The 22,616-nt window shown below is 41.4% G+C and overlaps 1 long non-coding RNA gene across 1 annotated transcript in view; it reads right to left on the bottom strand.

Moving 5' to 3' along the window:
* LOC309692210 overlaps nucleotides 1–22,616 on the bottom strand; it is a 33,045-nt gene that overhangs the window by 3,518 nt on the left and 6,911 nt on the right. The window contains exons 2-3 of the long non-coding RNA XR_014272246.1: nucleotides 6,761–6,826; nucleotides 271–457 (exon numbers count right to left, since the gene is read on the bottom strand). This is a non-coding gene — a long non-coding RNA (uncharacterized lncRNA). The remainder of the gene's footprint in view (nucleotides 1–270; nucleotides 458–6,760; nucleotides 6,827–22,616) is intronic.

Genomic DNA, 22,616 nt, shown 5'->3' on the forward strand with positions numbered 1-22,616 from the left:
TGGTGGGAGAAATGCCTTCACATCAGAGGCTGGGCTCTGAAAGGAGCGGTAGGTCTCCCAGCACCAGGCTTTTCACTCCAGGAGACCACCAGAAGGGCGGCGCTGTGGGTACGTCCTCGCTAGAGAGGATAGATTTGGAGTTAAGCAAACACAACTACACACACAGCTAACGACAAGCTTGATGGCTGCTAGCTTTTGCTACTGAGCAGGCCTGTGGAGATAAAGGAGTCAGCAGTGAAAGGTCCAGATGTTTCATTAATAACCCCTCACCCTGAAGCATTTGGCTCTTTGGGGCAGTGGAAGCGTGTGTGTTCTGGACCTTTCCGTGAGAAGAAGGACGCTGCTGTGTGAACTTGGAGCTCCGGTAATAGGGAGGGCAGAAGTCTTTAGGACGAGCCTTCATGTGAGACAGGAAGCGTGGACACAGAGAGGTGCAGAAAGCTGGACGACCGTGGGCCTGCAGGAGGAAACAAAACAAACAAACAAAAAAAACCATTTGAAATGCTCTTATTCTTAAAATAAATGTAAAAACAGAATAAATAAAGTGAAAAATCAACTCTATCTGTAAGTGAATTTTGAAGATTAGGTAAATGGAGAACCAACAAATAAAAAATAAAGCAAAAAGATACAACAACAATGTAAAATAACTGTAATTTTTTAAAGTATATTGAATGATGTAAATACATCCTATTGAATAAAAATAATAAAAGTAATAAAATATAATAAAAAATAAAAATAAACTAAAAAAATGACACATGTAAACAACATAAATACTAAAAAAGAGGGGAAAATGCTTACAACATTAAGCACTCAACACAATAAAAAGCACATTACAGATCATTAAAAAATGACTAAAACAAAAAATGTTATATTATTTGATCAAATTAAAATCAAATCAAATTAACTAAATAAAGGCGGCTATTTAAAAGCACATAGTAACTACATAACAAATTAAAAAACTACTTAAACTTATTTGGAAAATAAAAAAATATACTAATTCAAATAAAATGAACTAATATCTAAACATTGTGTAAAAGCATAAATAACATGATTAAAAAATATTTTTGAGGAAATAATAAATAAAATTAAAAGATTAAAAAAGAAAAGAAAATAGACAAAAAATTGATTACATTTCAAAAATATTAAACATAACTTTAAAAGAAAATACCCATCATATTTAAATATATAACCTCATTGAAAAACATAAATGATTATATTTATTAAAAACATATATTTGTATATTAATAATCTAATAAGGTACCAATTTATAAAAAGGTTGAAAACATATGCACAAAAATTCTGATTTAATAAATAAAATAATATTTTCCTTCAACTTAATTTGGTACAACAACTGTTATTTGTCACTAAACTAGCAGCAAATGTATCAGTATACAAACTTTAAGCTGTTACAAAATAAAAGCCTGAAAGAGAAAACCTGCTGTAGGGTGTGCTGTATATGGAGATGGGGAGATTCAAATGATGCATGGTACCACCACTGCCCCCTTGTGTTGACAAAACAGATCAGCACACAAAGCAACTCCTGCTTCCTCCTCTTTACCCGGCTCCTTCATGACAAGAGGAGGCAGAAAATTATGGCGAGGGTGATAAAACTCTAGAGTAAACTGTTAGGGAGACACAGGAGATAAAAGCCGGTCAATATTGAAGGAGGGACGGCATGCCAACCACAGAAATCCAAGCCCAGCATACAGCCTTGGTGCCAGTGAGTCATTCAGTCGCTCTCCGGCCCTCAGAGAGCAAACAGTCGTAATAAATGGCCCGTGGACGCAGGGTTTTTATTTGACTTGGATTTCAGCTCCTTCTACAACAAAGTGCAGCTCCTTACTCTTTTATTATAGAATAAAAATAGTAAATGTACAGATCCAACATCTGTCTGAAAACAATAGCTCACACAGAAAGAGAAAGAGGGTGAAAGGTGGGGGCACTGTCTGTGACTCACACAGGGAGGATCAGCTTTTTAAATCCCTTTCTCTCAGATGCACAGGCTTTAAAGATTTACATTCTTGTGATGTAAAGAAGGCGAAGTGAGGTAGAAATGGCAGGACAAGAGGTGGCGATGGGGGCTGCTCTCCTCCACACTGCTTTTCCACCCTTTTGGCCTCCTTAATACCTGAAACTCAGGCCCTCAAAAGGCTGCGGAGGGCTTTCTTTGTAGGGCTGGTGTCATCAGGCTTGTGGCCTTCTGTGGGACAGGTCGGGGCATGAATATCAATGTAAGTCTACACCACTGCAGTCCACTCAAAAACTATATTAATGCAGCCAAATCTTCAAAAACACTTCTATTTAAATCCTACCTCATCACACCAATGCAGGAAGTCTAAATACTCAGTCCTCTACTTCATTAGTTATCTATGGACTGAATTTATATGATGGACTAAGGTCTTTCTACAACTTCCTGATGTCTTATCCTTATAATGACACCCACTGGTTTGTTGACATTTTCACCAAGGTAAATGTGTTAATGGAGTGCTACGTTATGTGATAATGCTAACTATCATTACTGGTTAGTCACACAGCAGGTAGGTTTCACTGTGGGTCAGCTGAATGAACTTGAATGATGGGATGAGCATCTGTAAAACATGGTGGAGTCTCAGTCATGGTTTGGGGCAGCATTAACCCAGAATCACATCAAGGATCCATCCAACGCATCTGGAAAAAAACATCCTAATGGCAAAAGCTTCATTATTCAGCATGACAGTGAGCCAAAACACACGGTATGCAGTAAAGGCATACCTGGATAGAAGAATTGGAGCAGTATCAGGCATGGATTGGCCTCCCCAGAGCCTCAACCTCAATGTTATTGAAGCAGTGTGAGATCATCTAAAGCATAGGTGTCAAACTCTGGCCTAATTACATTTGGCCCGCGAAGCCATACCAAATTACTATTAGAGCTGGCCTACTGGTATTATACAGCTAATATATATATTGTTTAGTATTAAGCTTTGCTTGTTCCATATTCAGTTTTCCAGCAAAACTTATTTGAGTCCATAAGAAGAGATTCATTCTTAAATCTGGAGGAAGATTTTTTTTCAATAAATATTAATGTTAGCCCACCATCTTTCTCATTGTCCACAGCTCTGTTGGGGCTGTGGACAATGAGAAACAACATTGGAACAAATGTTAGCGACTTTGTTCCAGTTTTGAATTTTGGCCCACTGTGCATTTGAGTTTGACACCCCTGATCTAAAGGCACCCAACATCCAGAGCTCTGAGTGTCCTTTAAGAAGCTTGAGAACTATTCCTGAGGACTACCTAAAGAAATTCCAAGAAAACTGCCTAAGTTAGTTCAGGCTGTGTTGAAAAATAAAGGTGGTCATACCAAATATTGACTTTCAAGCTTGTTAGAATAGTTCAACTCTGCACCTGTTTCCCATTTTCCAAAATATAAAGAAATGAATAATGACTCAAGACTTGTGGACAGCATTATATGATTTATGGTATTTAATATTTGGCTTATAGGTTCCCTGTCCCATGTCACAGAGGAAGGCATTTCCAGCAGTGACAGTAGGTAGGACTGTAGTTTTTGCAGATGCCCATAACACTTGTGTGGGCTCCATCAGGGGCCCTACAGGCCCCCAGGAAACAGGCTAACCTCCTGGCGTCAGGCAACCCACACGCTGTCCTCACACAGCCAGAGCTGGCTAATGTCATTACGGGCCTGTTTGCGGTCAACAGCTACATGATTGAGATGTACAAGTAGCGCTTCTAGATGAATGTAGGAAGTCTATTAGTTAGTCAGAGTCCCAGATGGCCTGCAGAGGACAGCCTTGCGTGTGCTCCTTCACCCCCCCCCCACCACCACCACCTCTAAACACACACACGCACACACACATATGTACACAGCATACAAGCATACATAAGCAGTTGTGCAGACACACATCCATGCACACACTTAATTATGCTGCCTCTGAGTGAACCCTCTGACAGGCGGACGACTACGAGCAAAGACAGAAGTGTGTCTATGTCCCAGCGTCTGCAGGAACAGAGAATTCTTCACAGAGCTGAAGCACAAGAAAGCCAGGCTTAGGCCCTAACAAGGTTAAACCCCTGAAAAAGAGTGACTTTTTAAATCATGGAGATTTGTGTTTCTGCGGGGTGTAATTAGCTTTGCTGTGGGGGAGGAGGGGAGAGGGTCGGGACTCTGGCAAGGGGGCCGGCGAGAGGCAAAGTGAGGGACGACGACAGTGGGGCACATTGTGGAGTCCGGCGGATTCTGGGGAGTAAATCTGATTATCAGCTCGTGTCAGAAGCCAGACTCAGATGCAGCTTAGCATTCAGAGCAACTTTCTACTTTCGATGGTGAGACAATGACCCTGATTTACGGGCCCACGCAGCCCCAGAGGGTCCGGCAGCTTTTACCCCGAAAACGCACAGATCCCAAAACAACTCAGCACAGCAAGGATGTGACGATACTGCCGCACAGTTTGTGCTCAGAGTCCTCTAAGGCCCTTGAAGTTCAGGTATAACTGAACAAAAGTTTTGGAACCATTTTTTACATCAGGGATTTATTAATTGGTTTTTCCTTCCTCTGATGTACAGTCACCAAAATGACTTAACACAGAGTAATTATTGATGAACGGTGATATGAACATTAATAGTAGTAGTATTTCCTCATAACCTTCTTTTATCTGTCTATGTTTACAACCTTTAATATTACAATAATGGACTTTACAGAGTTTGGGGAAAAATTTATTAACAGCATGTGCCTCAAAGTTTAGTAAATGACTCCATTAATACTTCCTTTATGGCCATGTGCTGACACAACTCCGACATTTTGGTGAAATTGTTTGGAAGCAGGTGTTGTTGAACTAATAAAGTTTCAGATGAACTAAATATGGTAAATTCTTTCTAACAATATTGCTCCTAAACTAAAAAACAAACAAACATACCACATTTTTATGTAAAAACCCTGTTATATATGAGTGCTCTGCCTCCATGTTTGGGCACCTGTGCAGCCCGACCTGCATCTCGTATCCTGGGTGAGAGTAGAGGAGCATCAATGTCTGGGTCAACAGCCTCTCTGTCTCTCTGCTTAGCTACCCTTGTTGTAAAAGTTGTCCCCCTGTATGACAGCGGGCAGTTGTTACCATCACAATGCCCTCATGATTTATTAGATATAACCAGAGCGGGCGCAGGAGATTGGAGAATGGCAGTGGGTGATGCCAGGCCTGATGAACTCTGTGAATGCAGAAGCGGTGAAAGCGGTTGAGGATGTAAATGAGGCTGTAAGGACCAGCGGGCCCCTTTGTCCGACGACTTTACTTGTTTGTTTAACCAGAGGCCGAGACAGGAAGCCAGCCCACACAACTGTGCTGTCCCCATGGCAACTCCACTGTTAATTGCGGCACATCCACTCCCGGACGCTTTTCAGCAGAGGGGAGAGGTGGGGAATCGTGAGTGTTGAAGAGAAAGAAGATGAAGAAGAAGAAGAATATGTGTGTGTGTGTGTGTTTTATGTTGCTTGTTAGAGGAAAAGCAAGGGTTCAAATTATAAAAAGCTTTCAGGAATTTGAAAAAAATTTAAATTGCCCTGTTCTCTGAGTGAAAACAGAGCTAAAACTTTAACATTTATTTGCTGATTTCATCCTTAAATGGATGATCCTCCATGCTCCATGTCGAATACCCCTTATGTCAGAGGCATACTCATTAACAGCCTTTGGTATCTGGACCAAAGTATAGATTCTGGATCCTGTACATTAACTTGTTTGAGTGAGCCATCACTTTGGTGCTGACAGTTGGTTGCAAGCAGACATTGCTGACTCTGGTTGCCAAGAACCCTTCTAAATCTATTCACTACCTTTGCTTTGAAGTTAAGAAATCTTGAGTCCTAGCATCTATTTCACTGGAAGTTCCTGAATGTCACTGATTTTCTGAGGACTCTGGCTGCCACCTCACCACCGTCTGGACGCCCCATTAGGCAGAGAAAAGCCATGGTGCATCACGATGGTGCATCCCTGCGTTGCCTGAGCAAAATACGTGATGCAGACATGAAATATACTTCCTGTTATGCTATGACACATTAGATTCTGCTGTGAGCCATGGCAAAACCTACCCTTTTAACATTTTCTACGACTCCAACGACTTATCTTATATCTTTTAGGGCACCTGTAGTTAATTTGTTCTGGTCCGAATCAGTTGATGAGTTTGTAAACTTGCCGCTTTTCACCATGATTTGGATTCTTTTCACACAGAGAAAAATCCAAGTGAACCAAAATGTATCAGCACAAACCACGTCACAATGTTTAATCCGCTCAGATGTGTAATAACAGAGGATAAAAAACAGAAAGAAGATGCTGTGTTCTGAACTGTTGGAGAATGGAGACTTTATGTTCGTTTCATGGCTAGTTGCTAGCCTGTACAGACTTTTGTGCATCCATTGTTCCATACAAAGCATACAGGAAGTTTCTTAGCTCAAACTTGTAATGTACACCTGGTACTATGATCATATCGGCGTCAGATCATGTTGAAAACAAGTGCGATTACTGTGTTCACATCTGCATAAACGAACTGCTCCAAGGAGGGGAAATGAAGTTTGATTTAAATGGATTAAACAATTCAGGGGTTGAAACACCCTTAATCTAGTCTCACAAGAGCGCACTTATAAACAGGAGGTATTCATGATTTTATGGCAAGTTTGGAAAGCTAGAAGGATCACTTGTACAATCTCACAAAAACAACAGGTAAGAATACCAAAATCTGTTCAGGTTCTTTGTGGCTACGAAGTGTAAAATTGGGCACTCACAGTGTAGTGGCAGACTCCTCTGTCCCACAGGATAGCCTTGCTGACAAAAGAGACATAAATGGGTCTCTGCAAGAAAAAGAAAATAAGTCACATTTAACAGTATTGATTGCAGAAAGACGGCTTATTTAAGTACAGATCTATCAGATTGAGATTGATCAGTTGAAAGAGTTGAAATGCTTTTAACTCCACAGGCCTTGGGACTGAGAACAATGACTGAAGCATTTGAAAACACATAATGCCACACAGGGAGTGGGCTCTCTGGAGATATTTAAACCCCCTCTGTCTTGATTATTGAGCTGCTGTGAAACACCTCCAGGAGAAGCTGAGGACTCTGTGATGAAGTCTTCTCTCCCACACAACCAGCTTTCCAACATCTGCTCAGTGTACAGAACGTCTGCTCCTCATTTCTTCGAACATAAAGCTTCCTTGGGACAGTACGGTGGTCCTGTGGTCCCGATGTGTCGGTTTGACCCATGGAGCAAGAGGCACTGTGTTAACTCATCAATCACCCGGAGACACAACACCAGCCAATTCCCAGCAGCTCATCCATCTCTCTTTGCAGCTCCTGGCAGCTCCCAGAAGCACTGAGTCAGCTCCAGAGTTGATCCACTGCAGGGAGCAGGAGAGCAGACCCTCCCAGGATTCACCCTTCATTCATGGGCTGTAACCCCAGACCAGAGTAGGTGACATGGGGCAAGAGTGGCACACGGAGGAGGAAGACAATGGAGGTTGATGCGTGCTTCCATTTCCTCTGCTGCGGAGCTCTCAAACAGCTTCAGTGCCACCATGAGAGGCTAGAGGGCAGCGTCAGGTCTGGCCCATTTTACCTCCTTTGTCTACCTACCTGTTGTATGCAACAAAGCACATTATGTATGATTACACACATTATGCCAGAAATACCTCACAAGCTCTTCGTCCTTAATAGACGCCTTAATTGCTGCCAAATAATGAACGGACGGGGAAAAACAACCGTTTTTTTCAGTAAATCACGGCACTTGTGGCCCAGTGACCTCATTGTCGCTAATTACGTTGAATGTGAAATCAAGTACATCATTTTCAGACAGCAGAGGATGGAGTGGCTGGGGGCTGGGGTGGCCTGTGATTAAAATGTAGAGAAATCAAATGAGCCGAAAGAGAAAACTGGGCAAAACAAAAAAGAGGCTGCAGTCACATAGCAGAAAAAAACATCGTGTTCAGTTTTTATTATTCAATAAATGCAATTAGAAAAAGATTTTAATTTCGGAATTGTTAGTTTTTTAAAAAATATGCGTCTCATTATGGATTTAACATTTTTTGGCAACGCTATGTCTGGATATGAACAGTGCTTGGAGGGTTTGTGATATAAGCCTAACTACAAAGCTGTGGTTAGACTAATGAACACATGAGAATAGGGAAAATGCAGTAAGAGGGTTAATTTGTTGAGAGTCCCCAGCAGGAAGAGACAAATGCTATCAGATGACACCTCTGAGATGAAGCCATCCACAACATGGGGTTAGTCATTAATATGTTGCTGTGTGGTTTGGATTAACCACTGTGAAAAAGTCCTGATCCTAAGCTCGGCCTGAGAGTGTCATTTAAAGGGTATGTGAGAGGTGGAATAATTTGCAGACACAAATGATTATACGGAAGTAAAACTTGACACAGAGAGTAACACTCACCAAAACTAAACAGGAAGAGAGACACAACTGAACAGGAACAAGAAAGACATAAAGACCTGCACAAAGACGAGGCTGAAGGAACAGAATGGGAATGCTAAAGGGAACCAATAAACCTAGAGTCACCTTTAACTAAACTAAGATCTAGAGAAAATAAGGAAACATTACAAAGCACCAGAAAATAACAAAACTCGCGAGCACAAGGAAATGCAAAATAACCCTATAACAGAAACTATGAAATGATAGAGAACATGAACTTCAGCACTTCTCAAAATCCAAAAGGAAACAATGAACTAACAGAGAACACAAAATGAAAGGTGATTCTTCTCTGAAGCCCATGTCCCTTGAAAGGCTCATTAAATCCTGCTATCCTGGTATATAAATGAGCTGTTAGTTAAATGTGCATTTGTCACATAAAGAAAACTTAATGTAAATTATAAATGTCAAAATAATGATCATACTAAAGTTGACTATTAGGCTTTTCCTCATGATCATATACTGTTTCAGTGTTCAGTCCAAATATTGGAAAACCAATCCTAGCAAGAGAGGAGCGGAGGCGCTGCACCAAACCCTCAGCAAGATAAAGAAGCTTCTTTTTTTAACTGTGAGTCATGTAAAGCTGCTCTAGCCAACAATAAAAATATGGATATCTCATTTAAGGATAACCCCTCACTCTGATATCATAATTAATGTTTTCTGCTGCCAGGTAAAAAAATCAAGCCTGGCCATGAAAGGCAAATGTCATCAGATTACTGTTGCAAGTCTGAGGTAAAGACTACTTTACAAATTTACAGATAAAAGTTATGAATTTACATTTACTCAGCATTTTATCTTATAGCTCCATAAATCACTTTTTTTAACATCTCTGACGTGTGTTTTCCTGAAAGGTTTAAAAATTTCTGGAAATCACTTCCCAAACTCATCGATGAAAACATTTAGTCTTCATGTTATTCATTCCAAACAAAGAAGCAAACTCGTGACAAAAGAAAAAAAAGAAAGCCAGTGGTCTATTAGCTCAAACAGAATTTCATTACTCGCGGTCCTCCCTCTGCCTTTGATGTCACCGTTTGACCCATCATCACATAATCCCAACAGAGGGTTTGTCTAAAGTGATTGCTGCTCCTCTTTTCCTTGTTCAGTTCAGATGATGAGATTAGGGAGATTCCTGGCAGATGGGATTTCCACTGTGCGTGTGTCGACGCTCCACCTCACGGCACTTCCTGTCAGAACTGCTGAGCGTAGGGTGGCGTGGGCTGGCAAGTGGACAGGAAGTGTTGTGCTGTCGGTCTGAGCCAGCAGGGGGAAATATGGTCAAATATGGTTTGTCTTATCAATAATGAGTAGGTGGAAGCGGTTAGATCAAATTACCAATTTAGAACTAATCACCAAAGTGGTGGCTGGTATTTGCTTTATCCCCTCTCCCACTCTGCTTTGTCCTCTCTCTGGTGGTTCCTGTCGCCATCTGTCTGTCTTTCTCAGGGGAGCTCTTCCTTTTCTCCCCAGCACCACACTGGATGTTTTATTAACTCTGTTTTACCTGATTACACCCCGTCTGCGAGTCATTGTGCATTAATAGGCATTTAATCAGCATTTAATTAAGGGAGCAGGAATCGAACAGTGAGCTGGGCGCTCGTGAGGTCAGCACCAAGGACACAAATTACCCAGAACAATGCAGGTAGCTTACGGAAGTAAACAAGCTGCCATTAGGGTGGTGGTACATGTGCAAACCTTAGAATAAAAATCAGACTAAAAGTTTCTGTCACAATTTCTAGTAATATATTGGAAGTGTTGAAGGGTATTTTTCATGACAATCGTTTTTTTTACAAATGCAGAAATACTTTATGGTGTCAAGCTTTCAGTTTGGTATCAGTCTTTTCTTTTTCACACAGATTGCTAAAGCATGACTGGTCAATAACTTGAAGGCTACAAGTGGATGTCCAGATGAACAGAATCCACCTTTTGGCAGAAAGCTTCCAGTACAAAAAGTCTTGTCATATACAGATTCTGTATATTCATATTGAGTAATAGGAAAAAGAAAGTAGGCTTTAGGGATCAGGGCATGATAAAAAAAAAAATCTGGTCCTCAGCAGGCCTTATAATTAATTAAATACACCCTCAAATGAGTATACCCTAAGTATACCCTAACTGCTTCCACTGGAATAATCTGATCTGAATAACTGATCATCAGCAAGTGTGAGCACCTCACATTTTGGCAGTTTTCCAGTGTGCGTTAACACAATATCAAGGAGACATCAGCAATGCTCTTAGGGAACTGTTGCTGCCCATTATGAATAATTGGGAAAGGTTATAAAGTCATTTAAAAACAATCTGAAGTCCATCATTCTTCAATGAAAAAGATTATTCACAAGTGGAAAACATGACAGTTTCCAATCTATTCAGGAAATTCACCCCAGGCTTAGAGCCTGAGTAACGCTGAGCACTGAGACAAAAGAGCTGCACAGTCCCTAAACTTAAAAAGCACACTCGAGGAACTCGACAAAGCAACACAACGGACGAGGCGATCCAGTCTAGAAGACAATCAAGTTAACGGCTGAGCTATCAATGCAAACAAAAGGCGAGAGTGACCACCTCAGCATGGCTTTGGCCAGGTTAGAGCCAGAGATAGAAAAGACGAGCAGCACACTGAAAGAGAAAGAGCCCGGGGTCAGCTATAATGAGCTGTGAATGTGAGCATCTGACCAATCCTGTTTAATGGACTTCATCCCTGGAAAGGTTTCTGTCCTGCCCTGCACCGGTGTTTTCATGTGTTCACTTAGGGTCTGGGTCAGGAGGCTGAGAGGACTCTGTGACCCTGAAATGAGCTCTCGAAGTCAGCGGAGACCCCTGCTGATAGGACAGACCTCCTTTTATACTTTAATCTGCCAGCACGAGGGATCAATATGGTGACTATTGGTGTCAGGATTGTGTGCAGGAGTAAGTGGTCGAGCCATTTTAGACGTATCACGGGGGGTTGGCGCACCATGACAAAAGCACAGCCCGCTGCCACCACTGGCCACAATGACCGGTGGGACACTGGCACACCAGCAGCTAACCTACTTAACATTCATTAGTGTCAGAGAGGTGGACAGATGTGCCGGGTGTTACGGATCTTCCCTCTCATGTTCTCGCCATGGGGCTCATTCAGCAGCATTTGACGTATCTTTCATTTGGGATTTCAGAGTTGTGGGCGGTGGCGGCAGTAGGCCACTACTGCTGGGTGGGCATGCATGGACTCACCCCATTGGAGCCATCAGCCGGCCAGGTGCTCGTGCAGACAGGATGCCTGGGCAGAACCAGTGGCCTCAGTGGATGCTTGAAATCCCGATTTCTGGAAGGTCTAATTTCCCAGCGAGCCTCCGAAACTTCTCTTCTCTCCACAGCAGACATGTCCAGGGAACTCTAGGCTTTCAGTTTACTCATTTTCTCTTTAAAAGGAGCCTGAAAACGTCTCCACTCGCCCAGAAGGTGTTTTATGCGTTTACACTTTGCAGTCAGAGCCTCTCTCTGTGGGAGGCTGAAAAAATGCAGCCTATTCAAATAGCTTATGGCTGTTAATAATTACCATCCAGCTAAACTAGTGCAACTCTCTCAGGCATGCTTCCTTGGTGAACACAATAACAGAGACACTGGGCACAAAGAGGCTATCTCCCTTCTCAGCTCACTACAAATTTTCAGGCAAATAATGTGACACAAAAACAGGCCTACAATAAACCAAAGCTTTCAATTAGGAAGTGAACAGCACTATAGCTGCACACACTGACAGAGGCCAGAGCAGAAACCAGGACCAGCTGGACAGAGAGGCAGCTTTTCAGTCCGACTCCAGACACAACACGGATCAGGTTCTGGGCTGCTACAAAGCAGCATAAATCTCCTGGCCTTAATTGCATTACAGGGCATATAGTGGAAAGCACTGTGGAAACAATGGACCCTATCAATTCCACAAATAAGAGTTCACCAGTGTGTGTGTGTGTGTGTGTGTTTGTAAGCCCGGAACAGCCTTCTATCTGTATTTGCAATCAAAGCTCATTATGTAGAGTGCGTCTTGTGCTTCGGGCTTTTCATCTTCAGGTTTGTTGTGCAGGAAAATCCTAGTAAACAATTTCTTGGTGTAATATTAACAAGGGGAGGTGGCCAAGGGAGAAGTAGTGAGTGTTTTCCATGGTGACCGGACCAAACATTTACAATAGTGACACCATCAGCCACCTCTGCACAACCAGTTTCTGCTGAAATAAAATAAATAAGTACGTAAAAAGAACAGCTTTTGCACCTGTTTTAGTTCCTCATTTTGTGACATTTGTTCTTTCATTCAGGGACTAAAATGAGTGCTTTATTTAAATGCTTTCAGAATAAGGATTTTGCTGTAACATAGTCTGAGCACAACTTGTAACATGAGCTAAAGCTTCTTGAGACCGTCTGAGATCAAGACCTCTCCTTTACATTTCCCTTCATAAAGCAACGCCTCCCTGAGATCCCTCTCTGTTCAGCCCTGTGGGGAACCTGCAGTGCACTTTGGGTAATCCACATCCCACAATACCAGCTGCTAAGACACTGTAATAAAATTACTCGTGTCAGAGGAAGCTGTAAGTATTTTTGTGGAATGTGTGGCTTTTCTACTAAAAGAAACTGCACATAAAACTGGTATTCTCGTGATCTGCTGTTTCATCTCTTTTCTCTCCTACAGACTTTATACAAGATGTTTTTATGTATAATTCAATGGTGAATATGATAATCAGTTATGTAAAACTACTTGTCCACTACTGAAAATGTAAATATTCTTCCATTCATCATTCTGGCCCACTTGAAAATTCTTTGCAGTATTGTTTGAATTCAGCCACATTAGAGGGTTTTCAAACATGAACGGCCTGTTTGAGGTCATGCCAAAAGATCTTGATCTGACTTATGTCCATTCCTTGACTAGGCCACTCCAAAACCTTTGGGTTTTTTGAGACATTCACCAGTGGACTTGCTGGTGTTTTTCAGATCGTTGTTCTGGTAGATAACCAAAGCTTAATGGCATGAACTCATGGTCGGCTGTTCACCTTAAGAATTTTCTTGTTGAGAGCAGAATTCATGGTTTCATCAATTACAGCAAGTCGTCCTAAAGCAGCAAAGCAAAAAGTTCAGCTTTTGTCTCATCAGTCCATAGACTATGTTTTTGGCAAAACTGGGACAAGCCTTTATGTTCCTTTTGCTTAGCAGTGGTTTTCGTCATGGATCGCATTTTGCAGAGTGTCTTTCTTATTGTTGAATCATGAACTCTGACCTTAGTTGAGGCAAGTGAGGCCTGAAGTTCTTTAGATGTTGTTCTGGGTTCTTTTGTGACCTCCTAGATGAGTTGTTGATGAGCTCTTGGAGTAATTTTGGTAGGCACTCCTACGAAAGTTTGCCACTGTTCCAATTTTTCTCCATTTGTGGATAAAGGCTCTCAGCGTGGTTCACTGGAGGCCCAAAGCCTTAGAAATGTCTTTATAAGCCTTTCAAGACTGATAGATGTCAATGACTTTGTTTTCCAGCTTTTGCTTGATCTGCCAATGATTTTCAGGATTCAGTAAGTGGTTTGTCTCTCTGGTGGCAACCATACAGTAGAAGGAAGCCTACTGACTTAATAAGTAAAGCATCTGACTGTCAAAAATGTATTCGTTTTCTGGTATCTGACAATTATACCAGATACCCCCCCCCCCCCCCCCCCCCCCCCCCACCTCTCGGAGCTACTACAACCATATACACCTCCCCGTTCCCTTAGGTCCGCCAATCAGCAGCTCCTTAAGGTACCAAAAACTAAGTATAAATCTAAAGGTGATCGTGCTTTTGCTGTAGTTGCTCCAAAGTTGTGGAATGATCTACCCTTGCATGTTAGGCAGGCCTCTTCTCTCTCTGAATTTAAAAGTCTTCTTAAAACATATTTATTCGCTGAAGCCTTTGGCATTGATTAGAGGGGTTGACTCAATTTGTTTTGACATGTTTCAATTTATTTTAGTTTTTTAGTTATTTATTTTATCTTATCTCATTTTAATTTTCTTTACTTATGCTTTTAGCATGTACAGCACTTTGTGAACTCTGGTTTTATGTTAAAGTGCTTTATAAATAAAGGTGGTATGGTATGGTATGGTAATTAGGTGAAATATCTCACATTTTATCCAAATACTACTCTACTTCCCAGAGCTACATGGAGCTACTGTAGCTAATTATAAATGCCTGCCATGTGGTGTTTGTTAAGTATATCATACTGTAGGATTTTAGAGCTTTTGATTTGCTGAAACCAGCTGGTCCCGGTCCAAAATATATGCTCTGACAATGAAGCAAAAAACACTAAGCTGAAAAGAATAGTCATGTTTTCCACTAATAACATAAAAGTAATTTTTTTTTCTAGTATGCTAAATAAAACTTAAAAGAAACGTGGGACTCTTAGGCTTTTAGAAGTACACACTTGACTTAACTTGGATTTTGCAGGACTGCAAAGGCATACACACACTCACACAAATAAACACATACATCAGCACACAAAGGCTGACAAAGACTCTCACAAAACACATAAAAATACCATTACAAGGGGCTTTCATGCTGTTCTAAGGAAAGCAGCCCTGCCCACTGCGTGCTGCCCTTTGTGGGCTGTGGGACCCAGAATCAAAGAGCGGTGACCTGCACAGGCTGTGGCCCGCAGGCCTGCAGGGAGTCCTGCACTGACTCCAAACCCTGGTTGCCACACCATGCTGAGATCCTCCTCTCCTCTCCCTCCCCCCTGGTTGGCTCCGTTATTTCCTCATCTCATCAATCTGTCAGCTAAGCCCTTTGACACCACAAAACAATATGGTCCCAGTATTTTTTAGTGTGTGCCCTCTCTTTCAATATGGTCCCAGTATTTCAAGATTAGTCAGCTCACCCACGAGGTCTGCTCCCCGGTGCCTCAGGATCCAGGGTGAGTCAGCATGACGGCCTGAAAAGCAGTTTGAATTTTCCAATTTTTCCTGCAAAACCAACACATTTGCAAGTTCCAAACAAATCATGGGCTCTGTCCTAACATGGAATGCATACATTTTATAGCCTTGTTTAAGCTGGCTCATGTTTGCGTTCTGAACACGGGTGTGTTTGAGGCTTTGTGCAGATATGGCACCCCTGCAAACTGATTTATGCAAATATAATTCGATTCACATAAGAAAAACTGCAATTGCAGAAAGATAAACTAAAACATAACGAGACATGTAGTGATCAAGCAGCTGGCAACAGTGGGGAGGAAGAAACCTCCAGCAGCACCAGGGAGGGTGGGCATCTGCCTCAACCAGGCGAGGTTAAACCAAAAACAGTAATAAGAGTAACCAGAAATCAGGACGGGGGAGAGGACAGACAGGAAGAAGCACAGAACCACAGAAAAAAGGTTCACATTTTTTGCACGTAAAAGATTTTAGTTGCACTTTCTTAAAAAACTTAAACAACAGCTTAAGTTTTAAACGTTCATCGTACGGGTGGGTTTAGGGATTTGACTGCTAGAAAGTTCAACTGAGTTGGTCCCAGAAATGCTAATTAGTTAAACAAATTATTAACATTTTATTAATGTACAACAGCAGTTAAATGTTCCCTCTCATAGCACCAGCATTTCCAGCTCGAGTATGTTTCCCCAGATTTCAGTAAGATTCTAGTTTTAAACTCCCTTTTCTGACTTTGTGTTTTTGCTTTTGGGATATCTGCCTTCAGCCAAATAAACAGCCTGTTTTCCATTACCTCTACCTGCCTTTGCATCCTAGATGTGGGTCCCCAGGCTCAGCTCATAACAATCAGAGCCTATAACTACAACAACAGTACAGCACAACAAATTATATTTGAAAATTATGAAAAAAAATAAGAAAAAGACAAGAGACAAGACAAAGTAAATTACATTAAGAGACAGTTAAGTAGATAAAACTAAGAAGTAATAAGCGAGACTTCTTTTCTGGCTACTCCCTTTAGGGGTCGCCACAGCAAATCAACTTCTTCCATCTCACTCTATTCCTGGCATCCTCCTCTGTCACACCAACCCTCTGCATCGCCTTCATCACTACATCCATTAACCTCCCCTGTGGTCTTCCGCTTTTCCTCCTGCCTGGCAGCTCGATTTTCATCCACCATCCCTGCTCTTTCACACATCCAAACCATCTCATCTTTCCTTTTCTAACTTTATCTTCAAATCAATAAGCCAATCAAAAAGAATAAAACTAAACATTAGTTTGCTCAGGAGGTAGCCTCTGATGCATCCATCAGGGTATGAATGTGTGCGAATGCGGGTTAGTAAGCACTTAAAAGCATTGAAGTATACAAGAATCAGTTAATTTACCAAATGAAAAATATGGTAAGTAATGGGCTCCAGTTCCAGGGAGCTCCTAAAATACATTCAGTGAAGAGAGGTTTCACATTTACATTTAAAACTTCTTGATCAGGGGAAGCTCAAACAAACTTCCCTGATCTCTGCTTTCTACAAACTTTATTTCTAAAAGTCTAAAGCATGAATCTAATGAGGAAAATATACAGTGGAAGACTTATTGGTCACCTGTGCATGTGGCTAACACTTCTATGAAATAAGAGAGCCCAGTTTTGAGATCACGCCTGCTGGACTATACTCACTCGAGAACAGACCATTCAGTTTATTTTCAAGTAAGGATGAAAGGACGACTCCAAACTATGCATGTCGCCTATTCACTGGTGATGCTTTTTAAAGGAAAAAGGAAAAAAAAGACAGCAGAAAGAGTTGGAAAAGGGTGGAGGGGTGGAGCGCTGCATACATTTTACATACACAAGGCAGCAGACAAAGTGATTGTTGCTTCCCTGAAACTTTTTTTTCGCCCCTTCAGAAAACACTTTCCCTGCTGAATAGGCACCTATTAGTGACTCCATTATGGGCACAGGGCTCTTGAATGGCTCCTCACTGTGTGTCTTTATCATAGTCAGGCTGTGAATACAGCTGGCCCCCTCCTCCTGCGGCCCAACCAAGCTCCTTACAGCCTGTATTGATAGGTGCTGCCGTGCTGGTGATGATGGGTGAGGCAGCCATTCTCGCCCCCGTTGTGAGCTCCAGGTGTGGTGGTTAAGCGTATTGTGCTGCAGACGTTTTTTCTTTACCACTTGCTCCAATAAAAAAAGAGAGAAGAAAAAATGGATGCAATGTTTTACATGTATTAGCTGATCTCCATAATGCCATTCCACCGCCGGCCCCTCCCCTCCTACCGCTGCACCCCAAAACAAGTCAGGCCTCTGGCGAATCGCTGCACACCGCCTCAGAGCCCTGTATTGTTGCTGGATTATTGAGGAGTTAGCTGAAAGAAAGAGGCAGCAAGAGTGGGGTGTTTGTACTTTATCTCCAGGGGAGACAGGGGCTAAAGAAGGAGCTTCTTTAGAGGAGTGAGTTACTGCGGCAAAAAGCCCAAAAACACCTGCAGGAGACAAGCACAGGAAGGTCGAGGCAAGAAAAAATGCTTGCCTTCTTGCCTCCTCTCTGAGATACTGTAAACCAGCCCCCTCTGAATGGAGGCGCTTTCATTTATTGAGCCCTGTCACAACATTTTCACCTTGCTCGGTCTCTGCAAACGCCAACTTTGAAGTTATGTGTACGCATGTACTCGAAGGAGGGAGACGCCGAGAGTTAGCAGGACTTTATGATGAATATGGAAGCATTGTTCAGCCATGCTTACCTCCACAGGGAACCATCTGCTCCCTGTCAATGCATCACCTGCTCGTCTGAGCCGTCTCCAGGGCAACGAGGGGTGGGAGGGGGGATTAGGAGAGGTTATGGCTTTGATAGGAGGGGCCGTCGATGGGGACGAGGAGGAGGAGGTCACTGGTGAGGTGGGGGCCGATTGGAAAGAGGTTACTCGGCGAATGTCGTCCTCTGCTGGAGGTGAGTGTTAGAGCAGGGGGTTTACAGTACTGCACATGGACTGCAGAGACAAACCACGCTGAAACACTTGTTGAACGAATTATTTAAAAGACAAAAAAAGTCCTGGAGCATTTATGAAGCTGACAGAAAAGCTCAGGTCCATTAAAATGAGGAAAAAAGCAAAAGTTTATGTTTCTCAGTTTGCAGGCTTTTGCTCAGAGCAGCTCTGCATGATTTACAGCTCAAAATAATCCTTATTTATCAGTTCATCTTATGCTGAGCTGTGCTACAGCCCTCTTAGTGCACCCTCTCTGACCTCTTTTAGTTCCTTTCTTTTTATGTCAGCTTTCTTCTCATCACAAACAGAAGGTTTGAAGAGCAGGTGGGTGGGGCTTCTGTCATTATAGTTATAGCTGTGTAACCTCAGACAAACTGACATGAATTTGTGCAACAGAAGCGAACCTGTATTTATGCAAGTTAAATGTATCGAATTTGGGAAAAAGTTTTTATACACATATCGTCAGGATTCGTCTGAAAATGAAAAACAAGCTAAGTGACGCTGTGTGAGAGCAGCTGGGGCTGTAGGGTTCAACTTCTCTTATATATAAAGATAAGGAGATGTAATTGCAAATGTAGGACTTCGGTTCTCTAAAATAATGTGCAAATTTTAGTATCGATCTGATAGTTAAATACAGGGCCAGTATTGCAGACACCTATACTGATACTAGTATCAATGTGTATCGATAACCGCATCGGTATCAATACTATCGATATCACTCATCGATTTCAAGCTTATGGCTGGTTGCTTGTGGGCGTTCCAACATCAAGTTACCTAGGTAACCAACTAATATATTCACCCAACACGTCACGTTCTCCCTCCCAAAGGGTAACATATTACGCTATGTGACGAATCGTCATTATGTTACGCTTTCGGCCACCCAACACGTTCCTATGTTACGCGTTCAGAAACAGGAGAACCATTTGGACTGAATCTACACATGTACATTTATTTTACTTTCTCATCACGAGCTTTGAAAAATACTATCTAACACGATTAATGTTATGGTTAGGGTTAAGGTTAAGGTTAGGGCTCGAATACATGGCTGGAACGTGTGTTGCCGCTGGGAGCGTCATTCTATTGGATTCCATCCACAATCGCACGCGTATCACAGTTATCTTTTGCATTCCAATGGGATGCCTCAGGATGTGACAAATCGTCGGTATGTTACACGTCGGGAATGAGAATGCTCTGCAACACTAGCTTTGCCAATAAATGGTATCCTGCACTCTCACTGGCAGTTACTTTAGTTGCAATCCTGGAAGGTAAGACAGTTTCATCTGCTCTCTGGTTGACACGTCGCTTCCACTGAGGATGCAGTGCAAGTTCTGAAAACATGTTACAGTAACTTGACTCAAGCTCTGGGTACTTCCCCTCCTCGTGCCATTGGCTGTTACTGCCAAGTATTCATATATTTCCAAAAAGACTGCCTTCAGGTATTTGATGTGAACGCACAGACTGAAAAGGGTTAAAAAGACTGAAACCGAGCATTTAGATCTAGATGAAGTCCGAGCATTTGGTTCACAGGGATTACTTGTACATATTCTGATGTCATTATTTGAAACTCAGTTAATCCGAGTACCTGTTCTACCAGTGCAACAATATAAATATATGATGAGAATTATGGAAAAGCTAAGTAGATACCATTTCATTCTTACTTTTATCGTACATTACGCTACATCACTTATTTTTTCTTTGAAAACAGAATAAATTTAGAGAAAAGTTAGTGAGATTTAGGTCAGTATGTTGGATGTCTTCAGAGCTCTTCAAGTCCCATAAAGTGAAGTTATCTCTAAAAGTCATAAATGGGCTACATAATGCATTAATTTCTGCAGCAGATAATTGCCGCTGATGACAGTTATTAATAATTTTTGTTAATTAAAAATGTCATTTTAGGATGTTTCAAGGTGAAACTGTAACTTGAATAGCTGAGCTCTTCATTGTAACGGTGACTGTGATATTCAGAGACAGCAAATAATATTTGGGTTTGCAAGTGCTTATCATTTTTATTCTTTCTTGGGGCACATGTAAAGTTGGTGGGCTGTCATGGTTTGGTTTATTTAGAGGACCGACGTGTTGATTGTTGGGGGGGAAAGCATAACTTTAAAAAGTACTGATTTGGTTAACAGAAAAACATTTCCTTTTATTTCATAAGTTTACATACATATTCTTAATATGAATATCAAATTGTCAAATTAAAGTATCCTACATCTTGCATGATTCACATCCCACTTTCTGTTCATAAAAATCCCAGTATCAATCCACAGGAAATGTTCCATTTTAACTGATGGTTAAAGGTGCACTAGGCAGTACGGATTTAGAGTCTTGATAAAGAATATTTTGGAGTCTGAACAGCAGCCTCTTTTCCATTAAGGATTAAGGTTACAAAATCATTATCATCACAATGATCTATTAATATCAAGTGACACCAGGTCCCAAATAATCGCAAAGGTTACTGTATAGGTATTACTATTATTGGCGAAAATAAATAATTTCTGAATAATGTGGCAAATATTAGACATTTTTGCTTATAATCAACAAGTGTTTATGTTGTGATGTCTCTGAAAGAAGGCGCTCTGATACCTACATTTGTTGCTCGATTAAGTGTGGACACTTATACTTTATTTGATATGTGTAATGTAAACAACATCTTTTCACTTCCATCTCTTTAAAAAAATCATACCATACATCATACAGAGTGAGGAAATTACTTGTCATATGTGAGCCTGATTAGCAGCTGCAGAGTGACTTTCCCTTTGTGTGTGTTGATGCAGGTATTATGACAGGCTGCATGAATGCAGATCAATCACAGGTTTCTCATTTAAACCACTGTCACCCGCCAAGTACAGCACGCTGCTGGCTCTGCCCGTGACGGCTGGGTAAACACAGACCTGAGGGCACCTCGAAAGGCAAACACGTAAGAGCTGATGCCTGGCTGATGAACGCGTCAGCCAGCAGTACTTGGAAATGTTTGGGACGTCACATTTGGGACTGTAATATGAACCTTAGGTCAGATAGTGTTTTTATTACAGGAAACCTACGCCAAGGAAATCTAAAATCCCCTGACAGATATCTATTTACTCACTCCATTGTTCAGGATTCATTTAAACACTATGGATTTAGCGACATCTGATTACTCCAGGGGATTAAATTACATTATGAAAACATGCCTGTTGAGACTGAGAGAACATATGTACAGACCTGTTTGAACATGAAAAAATCCACTCTTACTGTAGCTCCTCACTATTTCATTTAACTGTCTAGCAGCATGCACACATACATAAAAATATTTAAATATTACTCCTTTTCTAACTTAAATTTGAGGTTATGTCTGAGTACCTAGCATCATTTAGACTTACATCATTAATCAGGATTTTTAATGGCTATAAAGAGGGACTATGTATGTAAGTGTGATTGGTCTGTGAGTCTGATGAACCTTACTTAAAGTCTCTGTAGTTTGTCATTTTCAAGAATTTAAAGGAATTGTGAAAAACCTCTTATTTACTTCTCAGCTATATTGTTCAGCCTGCCTTTGCACAGGTGGAGACATAATATTATCATATTTTTACTAAAAGTCATCATAAAGCTTGTGCTTGCTTTGTTGATTTGTGATGGTCATATTAAACATTTTGATGCAAACTAAGCAGAAAGCACTGTAAGTGCTGTGATGAGATTGAGAGCTGTTATTCGTCTTCCCCCCTCCTATCGGTTATGATCTGCATGTTGACCTATGGCTTCTGGTGGTATCTTCTTTGGCTTAACAAACTGAGAACCAATAAAAAGAGGAGTACAGAGGTCCACATTTGAGTGGTTTTATTGTCTGGGTCAGTGACCCAGCGTTTTGTGTTATTTTGTATTGTTGATTTCTTACGTTTCTAACGTCAAGCTTGTCCCACTTCATGCCTCTCCATGCTTCCTGTTTTATTTTGAAAGTCTTGTTTATATGTTTCTAAGTTCATTGTGCTTGGTTCTACTTTTCCCTGTGGTGTCATGATTATTTGAGCCAGCTGTTTCCCCAAGTGCTTCCACTTCCCCTGATCACCTCCTGTGTGTACTTAGTCTGTGTGTTTTCATTCAGTCTTTGTCAGGTCGTCTGTGTTCCTTTCTACCTCGTCAAGTTTCCAGGTTTTTCATGATTTTGGGCATGTTCATGTTTCTAGTTTATGTTTCTCTATCTCATAGTTGCTCTCATACTCCTGCACAAAATCAGTCCTAGTTTTTCCAGTTTTGTTTTTGTTTCGTTTTTGCCACTGTTCATGTTTCTTTGCTTTTGCATTCATGCAATCAGGATAAAGGATCACC

The sequence above is a fragment of the Aulonocara stuartgranti genome, assembly GCF_965226115.1.
Source record: "Aulonocara stuartgranti genome assembly, chromosome: 17".
Classification (NCBI taxonomy): domain Eukaryota; kingdom Metazoa; phylum Chordata; class Actinopteri; order Cichliformes; family Cichlidae; genus Aulonocara; species Aulonocara stuartgranti.